This window comes from Camelus dromedarius, chromosome 3 (assembly GCF_036321535.1).
Source record: "Camelus dromedarius isolate mCamDro1 chromosome 3, mCamDro1.pat, whole genome shotgun sequence".
Lineage (NCBI taxonomy): Eukaryota > Metazoa > Chordata > Mammalia > Artiodactyla > Camelidae > Camelus > Camelus dromedarius.
In genome coordinates, this window is record NC_087438.1 from 82,792,589 (window position 1) to 82,809,763 (window position 17,175).

Consider the following 17,175-nt stretch of genomic DNA (forward strand, 5'->3'; position numbering starts at 1 on the left):
TCTGATATCTAGAAATGTTTTTGTTTAGCTGCCCCCTGGGCTCAGAAACTGGCTTATTGTCTGTTCCAATCATTAACCTTTGGGGTTGTTTGTTTGTTTGTTTGTTTGTTTGTTTATTTCCGTAGGCATGCCTCTTATTAAATACCTGATTGCATTTGTAATGTGGGACTGAGTTTGGGAGTCTCCTGAAGTGAGTTTAACTGAACTGACCTATTCTCAGAACTAAGAAACTGATTGAATAAAATAATAGAGCAGTCTACCAGCTCAGATCTTAATATGTGGAACCTCCAGGGAAATTTCACAGGAACGTCTTAGGGCAGACTTCCCCAAAATATGACAAAGTGACATATTAACTATTTTAAGTTAAAGTTACTTGAGGAACAGTCAGTGCAGTAAGAACACTTGGACCCTCTTCTCTGCCTCCCTGAAATCACAAAATAAATCTCCCTTGTGAAAGGTGCTCTCCCTGTACCAGGGGGCAGAAAGATACCCTAATAACCATGGATAGGGAATCCGGGGCTAAGAGGCCTGTATAACAGACCTTGTTACTCCTTTACTAGTTTAGTACTCCAAGCTCAAAATCTTGTGTAGGTTCTTTACTAATTAAGCACCCAAGCCTAAATTTTTTTGTCCTTGTCAGTACCTCATAAATGTATTGTTTCTTTGTCTAAAAAGTATGAAAGCTGGCTGCTTTGGTCATTTCTTTAGGTCCTATATCTATAAGACCCACACACATATACATACAAAATTAACTTTGATTTTCTTTTGTTAATCTGCCTTGTGTCATATTATTAAACTAGCCAAAAGAATCCAGAAGGAGAAGGGGAAAATCCCTTCGACACACACTCCAACAGTGATAAGACAGCCAGGGTGGAGAATAAAGAAACTGATCAAGTAACAAGGGCAGTTGGATACCACCGGTCAACAGTGAGGAGTTTTATCAGGTATTAAAGGAAGGGAATTTTTGCTAAACTAACTGCACTGGATTCTTGATAAACTGGACTAAGCAGGCCAAGGATAGGGCCCAAGGGCAAGTCCTAGTCAAAAAGAGAACTTCAAAGAGCCCAACTGACATTTGGTTAAGGAGAGAGTCTTTTTCAAATATCAAGATTTAGGCTGATTCATTTAGACTGTTTGCTGATTGAATGTAAAATCTTTGGCTGAAAGTGAGTCTAATAATTATGAATCACTCTATAGAATAGAATATAGAACACAACCAAACATAAAGTGAGCCATTGCTCTGTTAAGAAGTCACCAAAAATGTAACAGACTTAGATTTTTGACACCTCTGTCTTCCACACAAATTGACAATTTAAATTTATCAGACTTAACAGCTTTTTTAAAATTATCAATAATTTTCTTCCTTTTGACTATGTATTAGAATAGTGAAAGAGAAATATGTGTCTCAAAATAAAGGCTGACACTCCACCATTCAGACCCCAGAAGATATCAGATGTGACACTGTTGTCACAGTGGGTCTCTCTCCTAAAGCTAAAAACAGACTTGACATGGTTGAGGAACTGAGGAAGAAATGCAGTGAGCAAAATAAAGGCTCTGGGCTGAGACTAACTATTTCTAAGGAATAAGGGGTTTATTTCAATGATTTAATTATGATTTGGGCTGGGTAGTTTCTGTTTAACCTTCATCTCCATGGAAGGTTATCTCTGACCTTCTCTGCCCTGTTGGAGCCCTGGGGGCTGACTCCTCTGCACTACACTTGCCTTGACTACCTTGACACCCCTGCCCTCTGGTTTCCTGTTGAGTTTGGTCAGCTGAAAATAGAGATGGTTCCCCCCTGCCCTTTCCAACACTGTCCTCCCCCTGCTTGCCTCTGCAGGCCTCACTGTGATAATGGCTTCTGACTGTTGCAAGTCCCTGGGTGCCTCAGTATTTCTTACAGTTCCTATCCCTGCCCACACCTCTGAAAATCATACCAATATTAAGTTCTTTTCATAATCCCAGCAGAGTGTGTTTACTCTTTATTTCCAGGACCCTAATGAATTCCAGAAAGAATAATGACAATCAATTATTGAAAAATAAGTATTTTTGACTGTTTTGCACCATATATATATACATATATCCAGATAGTACTATATAAATATATCTACGTATATATCGAGATATATATATATAGTACAAGTGGAAAAACGTTCTCTTCTTCCCTTCTCGGTTCTTTGGCTGTTCTAATGATTTAATTGATACAAGACTGATTAATATGAGAAAAACAAATAAAAGTTTAGCAACATGTATACCTCCTGAATACATGGGAGAGACCCAGAAAAACTGAGTAACTCTTTGAAATGAAGGAAGATCTTATACCATCTTCAGTTAAAGAAAAAAGGAGATGTTGACATTGGGAGTCAGTTAATGGAGGTTACCAGGAAAAGCACAGAAAATAAGGGTAAAGTTGTTATGCAAATTTAAGTTGTTGCTTTCTGCATGATAGAATTTCTAGAGATTTGGAGTCATCCTTCTCTTCCTGGTATAGCAAGGAGATTTCCTTATAAATAAAAATTTCTTTTGTACATGCAAGTGTCCCTTAGGAAAGGGTAAATTCTTTTCAGTTTTCAGGACTTTTCCTATGTCTGCAGTTTCTTAAAAAATAATCAGCATAAATAATCCTTATGCCAAAGAGACATATTTTGTGGTGGCAAATTCTGCCCCTCTACACTATTAACTCATTTAAACCTTAAGACTCTATGAGGTAAAAAATTTAGCAGACAAGGAAACTGAGGCACAGAGAACGTCAGTGACTTAGCCAAGGCACATCTGATTAAAAGAAGGCAAGTTGTTTATAATCATGCTGTATTGCATAATTAACTTAAGGTTCATACTATCTTTTAAAAATATAGTATCTTTTTCTTTGCCTGATGTATTTTTCTCTCCTAAATGGTCCTGTACTCCTATCATAAATTATTTTATATTTCCTGAGTGAGGGTCAAGTATGAACCATCCCACCTGTCTTTGATTGCACAAATCATCTCATTTTGCCCTACTTATAATGCTTCAAGTTACAGAACTCATAACATCACATTTATTACTAGCTAAGAGAGCATTAATCATAGATGGTCATAAAGGCTAGAGAAATTAACAATACAGTTTGCTGGAAATAATGTTAAATCATGTGGAATCTTGAAAAAGTCAGATTACAAAAATGCTGCTCTTTTTTTATGAATACCAGTCAATCAAATTACAGTGGAGAAAGGAGATCAAACAAAATTAATGTTATTCTTTAAAACTAACCTCATCCAATTACATAGTGCAGATATGCACCAGGCCTTGTTCTAGGTAATTTATATGTTACTTCATTTAACCTTCTCAATGACCCTACAAGTGATACACACCATCCATTTCTCTTGTATAGAAAGTGAGATTCCCTAATATTTTCAAGGGTCACATAACTATTAGGTAGCAGAACTAGAATTTGGATAACCATCTGTCTGACTCCAAATACTACTGGTTCCCATTTAAGAAAAAAAGTCATAAAATAGTCTGATATGTAGGTTGGTTAGATTACATTTTAATTGTTTAGTACTAATGTTTTGGCTTAGATTTATTTGAACTCTTTATCCCTTAGGTATAGGCCAGTTTTAGTCAGCATCCTTTTGTGGCCTGTGAAGTTGAGGACTCTACCCCAGAGAGGGCTTATAAAAACCTGCAATATTGAGTATCAGTGGGAGGCGTGCAGTTTTATAGGCTTGGATTTATGAACTATTGGTAGGTCCTTTCAATGTTAATATAAGAGACCTCTGCTTAGGACTAAAAATGTAAAACACATTGGCTTTAAATACAGGCTACTATTTATTATGTAGAACTTTGTATGTTCTTTTATTTTGATGGTTTTGAAGTATGAGGCTTGCTGGTGGCAGTTTACAGCAGAGTGGCTATTGGGAGCAGTCAAATCAGCTGGAGAGAAGCCATGTGTCTCCATTTTTCTCAGTGACTTGTAGTTTATTTCATTAGATTTTCTGTCATATTGTTACTTCATAATTAAAAACATACCCTTGTACATACTGTAAAGATTCCCTGCTTCATATTTTGAAATAAATTTTCAAAAGCTAACTCAAATTTCCATGACCACTAATAAATAAAGACCAAAACAGTCTTATTTGCTAGAGCAGAGGACAATTCATAATCTTTATTTCAGAGCAGTATCTAAAAAGACTGATAGGTCCTAGATGAGGTTGAGTTTCTCTTCTTAATTTTCTGACTTCCTCCTTTTTATTTTCTTTACTTGGTTTCACCAGATCCTGCTGACTTCAAATGTAAGATGAATCCTAACAGTGCATTCTTGGCTCGCCGCTTTTCTTTTGCACCACTTCCTTAATGTTTTTTTCATGTTACCAAATATACACCACCACTGTATTCCTATGTCACCTATAACTGCCTGCTGCAAGTGGAGATCTCTCTCCAATTAGTCTATCTCAAATGCCACACTTCTCTCCCCACCTCTCCAGCCCTGGTTCTATTCTGAATGTTTTGTCACTGATCATCTTATTTTGCCTTCAGCACTCAGACCTGAGAACTTGGAGCGCAACTTAATCCTGTTCTCTCATTCTCTCTCCTGTATTGTTATTCACAGTCTTGTAAGTTCTTCGTTACATGGGTTTATCTTCCACCTTTCCTTCTTTGCTTTCTCCAATTTAGGTATCCATCATCTTCCAATTGAAACCACCTTATGTATGCTATAAGGAAGCCTTTTTTCTCCTTCTTGCTTTGAACATTATTTAGGAATGAAAACCATAATTTCCTGATCAGGATGATAAATAAATGACCCAGTGAACTGTCTACTACATTGTCTTCCTAGGTCATTCTCTCTAATCTTACATCCACTACTCCGCTCATTTGTGTTCTTAACAGCATTTAATGCATAATCCTCTCCAGTAATTGCCTCCTGTTTTGTGGCGGTGGGCTTTAAGCTCTCCTCCTGACCATAGTCAGCTCTTCAAGGGCAGGGCCATGTCTTACAAATTGCTGCTCTCCAGTGTCAAGCATGATGTGTGGCATTGACTAGGAAACTCAAACATTTTAGTTAAATCCAAAACTATGGAGTTGGATTGAATTTCCCTCTAAAAAATATCTCCCAGAGAAACTAGCTAGGCTTTTTGGGCTATTTCCTGGTATTCAGAGCATGGGAAACCGCCAAGGGTGAAAAAGTGAGTAAGAGCCCAGGTTGGGGAAAAATGCTGATACATAATTTGGTTTTGCTAATATTTAGAAATAGCATTTTAGAAATATTAACCTGGCAGTACTCTGTTAAATGTCCTAGAAGAAAAAAAGGACTTTAGGAAGGTAAGGAAGTATTGATGTGATTCAGGTGTGAAATTTTAGAGTCTCAAGTTTGGTAATGGAAGAGGAAATAGAGATACACTGACAGAGAGAAGATGAGTCAAGAAAAGAAAAAAAAATGTCAAAAACAGAAAAAATAAAAGTTGACTCTAAGCCTTGAAGCGGTAGGAATGAGATGGAAGAATCAGAGATGTCATTGGGATGGATCCTGAGCCTCTTCACTTTGCAGACAGAAGCAATTCCTAGTAAAATATAAAGAACGGACTTTTGAAACTTTTAAAGCTACCTAAGATCGGTTGCACATGGGTTGCAACTCTTTTAAAAATTAATTAATTAATTAATTATTCAGGTAAGACTGATAACATTACATTGTTTCACAAGTACATTATAAATCTACTTCTGTATAGCCTACCACGAGCTCACCACCAAAAATTTATTTTCCATTCATCACCATACAGTTGATCCCCTTCACCCATTTTGCCTTCCTCCTTGCCCCTTCCCCTCTGGTAACCACTACTCTGTTCTCTGTATGTAAGTGTTTGTTGTTTTTTAGGTTTGTTTATTTATTTTGTTTTTATTTGTTTACTTATTAGTTTTTTATATTCTACATATGTGTGAAATCATACGGTATTTGTCTTTCTCCATCTTACTTATTTTACTTAGCGTAATTCCCTCACGGCCATCCATGTTGTTCCAAATGACAAGATTTCATCTTTTTTATATATATCTCACATCTTCCTTATCCATTCATCTGTTGTTTCATTCATTTAGGTGGTTTATATTTATATATATGCTATTGCAAATAATGCTGAGATGAACACGGGGGTGCAGATAACTTTTTAGAATGTTTTTGTACTCTTTGTATAAATATCCAGAAGTGGAATTTATGGATTGTATGGTAGTTATATTCCCAATTTTTTGAGAAATCTCCATACTGTCTTCCATAGTGGCTACACCAATTTACATTCCCACCAATAGTACATGAGGTGAGGGTTCCCTCTTCCCAACATCCTCACCAACACTTGTTATTTCTTGCTTTTTTGATAATAGCCTTTCTGGCAAGTGTGAGATATCTCACTGTGGTTTTGATGTGCATTTCCCTAATAATTAGAGACGTTGAACATCTTTTCATGTGCCTGTTGGCCATTTGTGTGTCTTCTTTGGAAACATGTCTCTTCAGCTCCTCTTCCCATGTTTTAATTGGATTGTTTGGTTTTTGGGCTGTTGAGCTATACGAGTTTTTATATATTTTGTGTATTAACCCTTATCAGATACATCATCAGCAGATCTCCCTCCCATTTGGTAGGCTGTCTTTCTGTTTTATTGATGGTTTGTCAATTTTGTCTATCTCTTCAATGAACCAGTTCTTAGCGTCACTGATCTTTTCTATTGTCTTTTTGGTCTTTATTTCACTTATTTCTGCTCTGATCTTTTTTCCTTCCTTCTACTAACTTTGCTTTATTAGCTGTATTTGTTCTTCTTTTTCTAGTTCCTTTTGGTGTGAAGTTAAATTGTTTATTTGCGATTTTTCTTGTTTCTTGAGGTAAGCTTGTATATGCTGTATATTTCCCTCTTGGTACTGCTTTTGCTGTATCCCATAGATTTTGGTATATTCTATTTTTATTTTAATTTGTTTTTAGGTAATTTTTGATTTCTCCTTTGATTTCTCCATTGTCCCAAGAGTTGTTCAGTAGCATGTTGTTCAGTCTCCACGTATTTTTGATTTTTCCAGTTATCCTCTTGCTGCTGATTTCTAGTTTCTTCCCATTGTGTTTGGAGAAGATGATTTCAGTCTTCTTAAATTTACTGAGACATCTTGTGTCCCAACATATGGTTTATCCTTGAGAAAATTCCATGTGCACTTGAGAAGAATGCTGCATTTGGGTGGAATGTTCTGTACAAATATATCAAATCCATCTGGTCTAATGTTTCACTTAAGGCTGCCGTTTTCTTGTTGACTTTCTGTCTGAATGGTCTAAGTAGAGTGTTTAAGTCCCCTACTATTACTGTGTTGCTATCACAACATAATTAGGTCTGTAATAATTGCTTTATATATTTTGGTGTTCCTATGTTAGGTTCATATATTAATCACTGTTAAATCTTCTTGATGAATTGTCCCATTTATTATTATATTCTGTCCTCTTTTGTCTCTTGTATCTTTTTTTGGCTTGAAGACTATTTTGCCTGATATGGGTATGGCTAGACCCACACTTTTTTGGCTGCTATTTGTTTGGAGAATCCTCTTCTATCCTTTTCCTTTGAGCCAGTATTTGCATTTAGAGCTGAAGTATGTCTTCTGGAGTTAGCACATGGTTAGGTCTTGTTTCTTTAATCCATCTAGCCACTCTGTGCCTTTTGATGGGTGAGTTCAATCCACTGACATTAGGATTATTATCAGTAAGTTAGAACCTGGTACTGCCATTTTATATTTTGTTTTTTGGTTGCTCTGTCTCCGTTGTTTCTTTTTCCTTATGTTTCTGTCTGCCATTTTGGTTTGTGTTTTTTTATGTTTCTCTCAGCTTCCTTTTTTTATGTTTCATGTCTCTGCTCTAGATTTATATAATGTGGTTACCATGAGGTTTGTATAAACATCTCATACCTAAAATAGTCCTTTTTCTGCTGAAAGTATCTTATGTTCAATTACCTGTATGGGTTTCATTCTTTTCCTTTTCCCTTTTGTTTTTGTTGTCTTAAATTATTATCTATTTTATCTTTTTGAGTTTGTTACCAAACTGAGATAGCTATAGCTATTTTTCTGCTTTCTTTTTTCCTTCCTTTAAACTTTATACTCTAATAAACTGTTTAAAAACCTATTCTGATAGAGAGTTACAATTTTATGGTTTTGTCTATTTATCAACTTCCTCAGAGTTTTCTGTGTTTTTTGCTGTTTTGTTTCTGGTAAAAAAAAATGCTTTTTTCAACATCTCTTGTAAAGCAGGTCTAGTGTTGATGAATTCCCTCAGCTTTTGTTTGAGAAAATCTTTTTTTTTTTTTTCCTTTTACATCTGAATGATAATTTTGTTGCAAACAGTATTCTTGGGTGACAGTTTTTCTCTTTCAGTATTTTGAGAATGTCATTCCATGCCCTTTTGGCCTATAGGGCTTCTGCTGAGAAATCTGCTGATAGCCTAATGAGGGTTCTTTTGTAGGTTACCCTTCTTTGTTCTTGCTGACTTTAAAATTCTTTTTTTGTTATCAACTTTTGACAATTTTAGTATTTTGTGTCTTGGAAAAGGTCTTTTTGCATTGAGGTAATTAGGTGTTCTCTTAGCTTCATGGTCTTGTAAATGCAGTTTCTTTTTCCAGCCTGGGAAGTTGTCAGCTATTATTTCTTTAAAGAATCACTTCTCCTTATGGGATACCCATTATCCTAACGTTGCCTTCCTAAAAGGTTCAGATAGCTCTTGTAGGATTTCTTCATTTATTAAATATCTTATTTCTCTTTCCTCTTCTACTTGTATCATTTCTAGATTTCTATCTTCAGGCTTACTAATTCTCTGATATGGTCTACTGTATTTCTAATGCTCTCTAATGTATTCTTCTTCTCATTAATTGTGCTCTTCAACTCCAGAATTTGTTTTGTTCTTTTTTAGAGTTTTAATCTCTTTGGTAAAGTATCCCTTTTGTTTGTTAATTTTATTTCTGAGCTCATTAAACTGCTCATCTAAAGTTTCTTTTTCTCATTGAGTTTCTTCATGACACCTATTTTGAATTCTCTAGCAGTTAGACTGCAGTCTTCCATGATTTTATATTTGGTCTTTGGAGAACTGTCTGTGTGTGTGTGTGTGTGTGTGAGAGAGAGAGAGAGAGATATAGTGTTACTGTGGTTCTTCATGCTGCTTGATAAATTGTTCCTCTGCTGGAGCATTTCAAATTAAATGACAGGCTAAGAGTTAGAGTTCTTTCCTTGATTTTCTGGTAGGTGGCATTATCACACAAGTATTTTGTTTCTCTTACTTGAACTGCCTCTGGTTATATTTGACAGTGAAGCTTTCTAGCCTCCAAACCTCTCCTAAGAGGTGTAATTCCATGTATTTTTTCTTTTTCTTCTTCTTTTAAAAATTGAAGTATAGTTGATTTACAATGTTGTCTTTAGTTTCTGATGTACAGCAAAGTGATTCAGAATATATATATTCTTTTTCATATTCTTTTCCATCATAGTTTATCACAAAATATTGAATACAGTTCCCTGTGTTTATAATATAAACTTGTTTATCTATTTTATACATAGTAGTTTGAATCTGCTAATCCCAAACACCTAATTTATACCCACTCCCAAACTTTCCCCTTTGGTAACCATAAGTTTGTTTTCTATGTCTGTGGAGTCTGTTTCTGTAAAGTTCATTTGTATCATATTTTAGATTCCATGTGTAAGTTATATCGTATATTTGTCTTTCTCTGTCTGATTTATTTCACTTAGTATGATAATCTCCAGGTACATCCATGTTGCTACAAAAGGAATTATTTTTTATGGCTGAGTAATATTCCTTTATATAAATATACCACATCATCTTTATCCATTCATCTGTTGATGGACATTTAGGTTGCTTCCATTTCTTAGCTACTGTAAATATTGCTGCTGTGAACATTGAGATGCATGCATCTTTTCAGATTAGAGTTTTCTCTGGATATATGCCCAGGAGTTTGGATCCTGGATATATTGCTGGATCATAAGGTAACTCTACTTTAAGTTTTTTAAGGAAACACCATACTGTTTTCCATAGTGACTGCATCAGCTTACATTCCCACCAACGGTGTAGGAGGGTTCCTTTTTCTCCTCATCTTCTCCAGTGTTTGGTATTTGTAGACTTTTTAATGACAGCCATTCTGACTGGTGTGTGGGCATAATTCATTGTAGTTTTGATTTACATTGTTCTAATAATGACATTGAGCATCTTTTCATGTGCCTGTTGATCATCTGTATATCTTCTTTGGAGAAATGTCTATTTAGGTCGTCTGCCCATTTTTTGATTAGGTTGGTTTTTTTGTTACTAAGTTATATGAACTATTTGTGTATTTTGGAAATTCAGCCCTTGTCAGTTACATCATTTGCAAATACTTTCTCCCAGCCTGTAGGTTGTCTTTTTGTTTTGTTTATGGTTTCCTTTGCTTTGCAGGAGCTTACATTTGATTAGGTCCTATTTGTCTATTTTTGCTTTTATTTATTTTGGGAGACTGACCTAAGAAAACATTGCTATGATTTGCATTAGAAAATATTTTGCCTATGTTTTCTTCTAGGAATTTTATGGTGTCATGTCTTATATTTAAGTTGTTAAATCATTTTGAGTTTATTTCTGTGTATGGTGTGAGGGAGTGTTCTTACTTCATTAATTTGCATGTGGCTGTCCAGCTTTCCCAACACCACTTGCTGAAGAGACATTTTCACATTGTATATTGTTGCCTCCTTTGCTGAAGATTAATTGACCATAGGTATGTGGATTTATTTCTGGGCTCTCTATTTGATCCATTGATCTATATGTCTTTTTGTGCTAATACCATGCTGTTTTTATTATTGGAGCTCTGTAGTATTGTCTGAAATCTGGGAGGGTTATATCTTCAGCTTTGTTGTTTTTCCTCAGGATTGCTTTAGCAATTCTGTGTCTTTTATGAGTCCATATAAATTTGAGGATTACTTGTTCTAGTTCTGTGAAAAATGTCCTGGGTAACTTGATAGGGATTGCATCAAATCTGTAGATTGCTTTGGGTAGTATGGCCATTTTAACAATATGAATTCTTCCAATCCAAGAGTATGGGATAGCTTTCCATTTCTTTAAATCATCTTCAGTTTCCTTTATCAGTGTTACATAGTTCTCAGCATATAAGCCTTTCACCTACTTTTCTTTGAGTTTCTTACTAAATATTTTATTGTTTGGATGTGATTTTTAAAAGGGTTTTTTTCCTTTGCTTTCCATTTTTGATATTTCATTGTTAGTATAAAGAAATGCAACAGATTTCTTCATGTTAGTCTTTTTCCTGCTATCTTGCTGAATTTGTTTATCAGTTCTAATCATTTTTGTGTGGAGTCTTTACAGTTTTCTATATATAGTATCATGTCATCTGCATACAATGACAATTTTACTTCTTCCCTTCCAATTCAGGGACCTTTTGTTCCTTTTTCTACTCTGATTGTTGTGGCTAGGACCTTCAATACTATGTTCAATAAAAGTGGAAATCTTTTGTCTTGTGTCTGATATTAAGAAAATACTTTCAGCTTTTCACCATTGAGTATGATGTTAACTGTGGGTTTGTCATATATGGCCTTTATTATGTTGGGGTATGTTCCCTCTATGTGTGCTTTCTGGAGAGTTTTTATCATAAATGGATGCTGAATTTTGTCAAAAGCTTTTTCTGCATCTATTGAATGATTTTTATTCTTCAGTTTGTCAATGTGATGTAACATACTGATTGATTTGTGGATATTGAAAAGTCTTTGCATCCTTGGGATAAATGCCACTTGATTATTCTTTTAATGTGTTGTTAGATTCAGTTTGCTAGTATTTTGTTGAGGACTTTTGCATCTATGTTCTTCAGTAATAGTGGCCTATAATTTTCTTTTTTTGTGATATCTTTGTCTGGTTTTAGTATCAGGGTGATACTGGCTTCACAGAATGATTTCAGAAGTGTTCCTTCCCCTGCAATTTTTTGGAATAGTTTGAGAAAGATGGGTGTTAACTATTCTCTCAGTGTTTGGTAGAATTCACCTGTGCAGCCATCTGGCTCTGGATTTGTGCTTGTTGGGAGTTTTAAAATTACTGATTCAACTTCATTACTGGAATTTGCCTATTTTTATTTTGTAAATATTCCTTGTTCAGTTTTGTGAGATTGTATATTTCTAAGAATTTCTCCATTGTTTCTTGGTTGTCCATTTTATTGGCATATTATAACTTCTCCTTTTTCATTTCTGATTTTATTAATTTGGACCCTCTCCCTTTTTTTCTTTATGAGTCTGGCTAAAGGTTTATCAGTTTTGTTTATCTTTTCAAATCACCAGCTTTTAGTTTCATTGATCTTTTCTATTTTTTGTCTCTATTTTGTTTATTTCTGCTCTGATCTTTATGATTTCTTTCCTACGACTAACGGATTTTATTTGTTCTTCTCTACTTCCTTTAGGTTTAAGTTTAGGTTGCTTATTTGACATTTTTCTTGTTTCTTGAGGTAAGCTTACAACTATACACATTTTAGTCTAACAATGTTTGTGGGTCAGAAGTCTGGGCATTTCTTAAGTGGGTCCTCTGTTTAGGGGCTCACAAGGCTATCTAATGTTCAAGGCTGGATGTATTTTCATTTAGAAGCTTTAGATGGTAGTCTGTCTGTAAAAATTGCTTTCAGTGTTGCATTTGTCTAGATAGTAGAAATCTTTGCTTTACTCAATCCACAGATGTTCAAGAGATTAAATAGGGTTGACTGTAAAAACTTTGGTTATACCAGAATTATCATGTTATTGTTTAGTTTAAATAACAAAGATAGAATCACATTCTGGATAGCTTAAATGAAGAATGTATGTGAAGATTTTTTTCTAAGCACAGAATTCATTGACATCAATAAAAATAAATCTGAGTAATGATTTTTATGAAGATAGGTATGTATATCTATTTCAGGATATGACAGGACTTCTCAGTAGATTTTTGTTAATATTTTTGGAATATATATATTTATTCTCTGATTTATCCTGCATTTTATTAGCTGGAAGTTTATCTTTGAGATAGATTTTCTTGAAGCAATTAATAATTTCTCTTATATCAAGGCATTTAAAAGTTGGAAGCTATTTAAGAGTAGAAACATAAACATACATTTTGCTCATTATATGGCATTCTTCTCATTAAGAAATTAATAGTCAAGGGAAAGATAAAAAACTGTGGTATCATCTTGAGAACCAACTGATTTAAAAAGCTGATTAATGTTGCTATTACACAGTCTGTTTAAGTAATATTTTTCAGACTCCATCAAATGTCAAAACAGGGGGATGCTGTTCTTTAATCACCTTGCACACATATAAGCTGCCATAGCAGCAAGAAATGAACTGTCATCTGTTAATGTGACAGAAAAGTGTTATCTCAAAATACATTTTAAAATGTGAACTCTAAGTAGTATATGGTATAGTTTCTCATTCTGTGCCATCAAGCTTTACAAAGTGTGTTGTTTGATGCATTTTCTTGGTATGAGGTCAGTGTTCTAATTGCTGTTGCCTTGGAGAAATCTCCCATTAGTGGTCTGCAGTTTATTTTTATCATTTGTCCAAGGACCTTTAGGTGTGATCATCAAGTATGAATGTCACTGTGTTATGCTAACTTAATCCTCTTGTCTTTTTTATGTCTGTTTCTCCCACCCTACCTTCTTCAAATTCTTGAATTAATTTTTAGCCACAAAATTAGAATATTGAGGTTTGAGATACACAGAGTGGGACATTTGGAGCAAATGAATGAAAGACTTCTGAATTCAAGAACTTGGTATATATACGATATGCATTGCCGTTTTCTCTGAATACAGTCAGCCTGCTGTGTGTGCAGGTTCTGCATCCATGGGTTCAGTCAACTGGTGGATCAAAAATATCTGAGGAAAAGTTTCCAGAAAGTTCTAAAAAACAAAACTTAAAATTTCCATGGTCTAGTAGCTATTTATGTATCTTTTACCTTGTGTTAGATACCACAAATAATCTAGAAATGATTTAAAGTATATGGGAGGGTTGCATAGGTTATGTGCAAATGCTATGTCATTTTATATAAGGGACTTGAGCAACAGTGAATTTTGGTATCACTGGGGATCCTGCAGCCAAACACCAAGGATGAGGAGACGAAGGGAAGACTGTCGACATGATCTTGAGGAGTGACCCCATTGTACAGGGTTTGCTAGAGAATTATTAAGCCTAGGGAAAACTGGATGCTGTATTCTATTCCTGTGGTCACTCTTGAACTGTGGTTTCTTCACCTACATTCCATAATTGAAAGGATTTCCTTAAGTCCCTTTAGGATGGAAGCATAGTCAAGGAATTTCTGCATTGATTCCATGGTGCTCTTACAAATTTGCTGTGGTTCTCATGAAACCTACTGAATGGATGAATAATATGTTGCTTTGCCAATTCCATATAACTTTGTAGGTTTCAAGAGGCTTCTGGATGGGGAAGGGTATAGCTCAAATGGTAGAGTGCATGCTTAGCGTGTCCTGGGTTCAATCCCCAGTGCCGCCTTAAAAAAATTAAATAAATAAATAAACCTAATTACCATCCCTTCCAAAAAAAGATGCTCTTGGAGGCTTTTTGTCATATGAAGCTGGCAGTCTTCTGAGAGGTTAAAGAAACTGTGGGTTGTATTTGTGGTCATATTTATTCTTTCTCCATCTAGCCTTTATAAGTATTGAATAACTTGACCTATAACTTAGTAACAGTGTTGCACAATTTTCTGTTACCCTTCATCATTTATATTGACCTTTGTGAAGTTGTTTTATATTTCTACTATATTATCATTCATTTGGAAAAATGAAAACCTTCTTATTTTAAAATATTAAAAGAACTAATAAAAAATTTTCATTCATTCTGCATTGGATAACATATAAAATAAGGAACACCATGTTAGGTGTAAGGATGATGTAAGAGTTGGTTCCTCACCTCCCAGTTCATAGTCGAAGAGATACATTAAGGAAACGTTTATCTTTGATTTTTATTTATTTTTATTATAAATGGTTCTGCTTTCTTGACAAAAAGACATAGTCCACCATGAAGAATGCAATGTATTTCAGAAACAGATGGTTAGACTGGAAAACATTATAGCATTTGAAGATATTAGACTCAGGAATGTTCTTAAGTCTGAACATGTGACAGAATCTGACCATGTTTTTTTGGCCAGAAGTTTTATAAACATTTGAATTTGGTTATTTTGGGTTGGGGAATGCACTCTCCTGTTTTATGCTTTGCCACTCCCTCTCAGCTCTCAGCTCTCTGTGTACTTCCTGGCTTTTAATTCCTGCTTTGCCCCTTAGCATATGAGGTTGCATTTCCTAGTTTATACTGCATATATCAATGAAGATTACTGAATTACAGAATTTTCTGCTTGAGAGTTATAAATGACATTTTAATTTTAAAGTAAATTAAAGATAAGGAGGATAAATCATATCCTCCAAAGCTAATATTCAATCAAAATGTATAAATATGGCTGTACCAGTGGGTTATGCCATGTTCATTCTGATTAGGCATTTCATTCATTCTGGTGGTTGGGTCTATACTGTACCAGTTGTTACATATTTTGAGTATCAACCCCGATTAACATAATTCCAACATGGTGTGTTTGTGTGTGTATGTGTGTGTGTGATCCATTTCTATCCATTGCAAGCACCCTGCATGCCATGTTTTCTATGAGGCACATCCTTCAACATCAGTGGGCTCCTTGTTTAACTTTGTTTCCTACACTAACAAATGACTTTTTGTTCAAGGAAGACAAGAGATCAATTAAGGAGAAAGAAGAATGTTAATCCAAGATGGAGTTGGCCCACCCTAATTGAAGAATGGTGAACAAGACTCTGGTCAATGAATTATAACATTTTAAAATTCATTCATCCATTTGATAATTAATTCTGATGGCATCTTAAATAATCATCAGAAGCTTTCCTCGCAAAGTACATGAAGGTAAATGAACCTCTACTTTAAGCTTGACATCTATCTTTGGCTCACTATAGAAGAACACATTATAATGAAGCAACAGACAGGATGCCTGATCACTCAAGTTTGGTGAAGAAGCAAGAAAGATTAATAACACTGCGGTGTAATGAAATAATGTTCAGATATGAAACATTGTGTCCTCTCCCTTTGAAAGAGTTCTTAATTCTGTGGATTTACGAATACTTCATTTTTTTTTCATAATTAGAAAAAAGTGTTAAATTCTCAGTTGAATATGATTTCTGACTTTAGCAAGAGCAGACAGAAGGGGTTAATAAAAATTCTTGTTAATGACAGAACTTGGTTGTTGGAGTTGCCCCTTCACCTGGTTAGGTTTCAAGAATAAATTATGAAAACGAAGGGATTTCTGTCAGAACATGAAGCCAGTCCGTAAATAAGAGTCAGAGGCTGATCCAACAGAGCCTCCAGACATGCCAAAGATAGGAATAGTTTCTGCAATCTCTGAAGTTAGCCCCTATTACTTACAGAGCCTTATGCACCAATAGCAACCCCTTGGGGAATACAGGGCTCTTTAGTGGTCACTTGCCATCTGTTAGACTAAGGGAACTAAATGTACTGCTGACCTCTCTGAGGGGTACTACTAAAAATTAAGTCACAGTCTTGATAAGGAGTTTAGAGGGTGCCCCAGTGAATATTCCAATCATTGAAGCCTCTTTTCTTTAAATCTCCCTAAACTAAGGGATTTAGGCAAATTCAAGCTCACTCAGTTTTCTTAATATTTGAATAAGACCCTTTCCTACTGGAGTATGGATGTTAATATACAGAGTTCAAGGTTGGATTATCTACTTTGCTCTTTCCCCTACAGGAGCGAATCTGGTTTCAAGCAGGGGTCAGTGGTCTGCATCTGGGTGGATGGCAGTGGATGTGATGGTCAGTGATTTCACTGGACTGGACCTGTCTTAGTGGGTCATGGTCTTCACCCAAGGGTAAGGGAGTTGTGTTGAGTTTCCAACAAGCTCCAGAACAACAGGATGGGCCCTTTGGTGAGGTTTTGTTTGTCTCATTGATTTTGATCTTCTTTGAGTGCCTTTTTCTTTTCCAGTCACCAAAAGTAGGAGATTTATTTCAATCAGGTCTTTAACTTTTGACTTCTTAGTGAAACAAAATACAGCCCTGCTAGAAACAGACGTATTTTTATTATTAGCAATTGCTAACAAGTGCAAGCTTATGCTTGTTTTCTTAAAGCAGTATATTCAATGCGAAAATCAGCATGGTAACTC

The 17,175-nt window shown here is 35.1% G+C and overlaps 1 long non-coding RNA gene across 1 annotated transcript in view; it reads left to right on the plus strand.

The window, feature by feature from the left end:
- Positions 1 to 17,175, plus strand: part of LOC116152258 (uncharacterized) — a 37,845-nt gene that overhangs the window by 19,664 nt on the left and 1,006 nt on the right. The window contains exons 3-4 of the long non-coding RNA XR_010380498.1: positions 15,716 to 15,904; positions 16,761 to 16,825. This is a non-coding gene — a long non-coding RNA (uncharacterized LOC116152258). The remainder of the gene's footprint in view (positions 1 to 15,715; positions 15,905 to 16,760; positions 16,826 to 17,175) is intronic.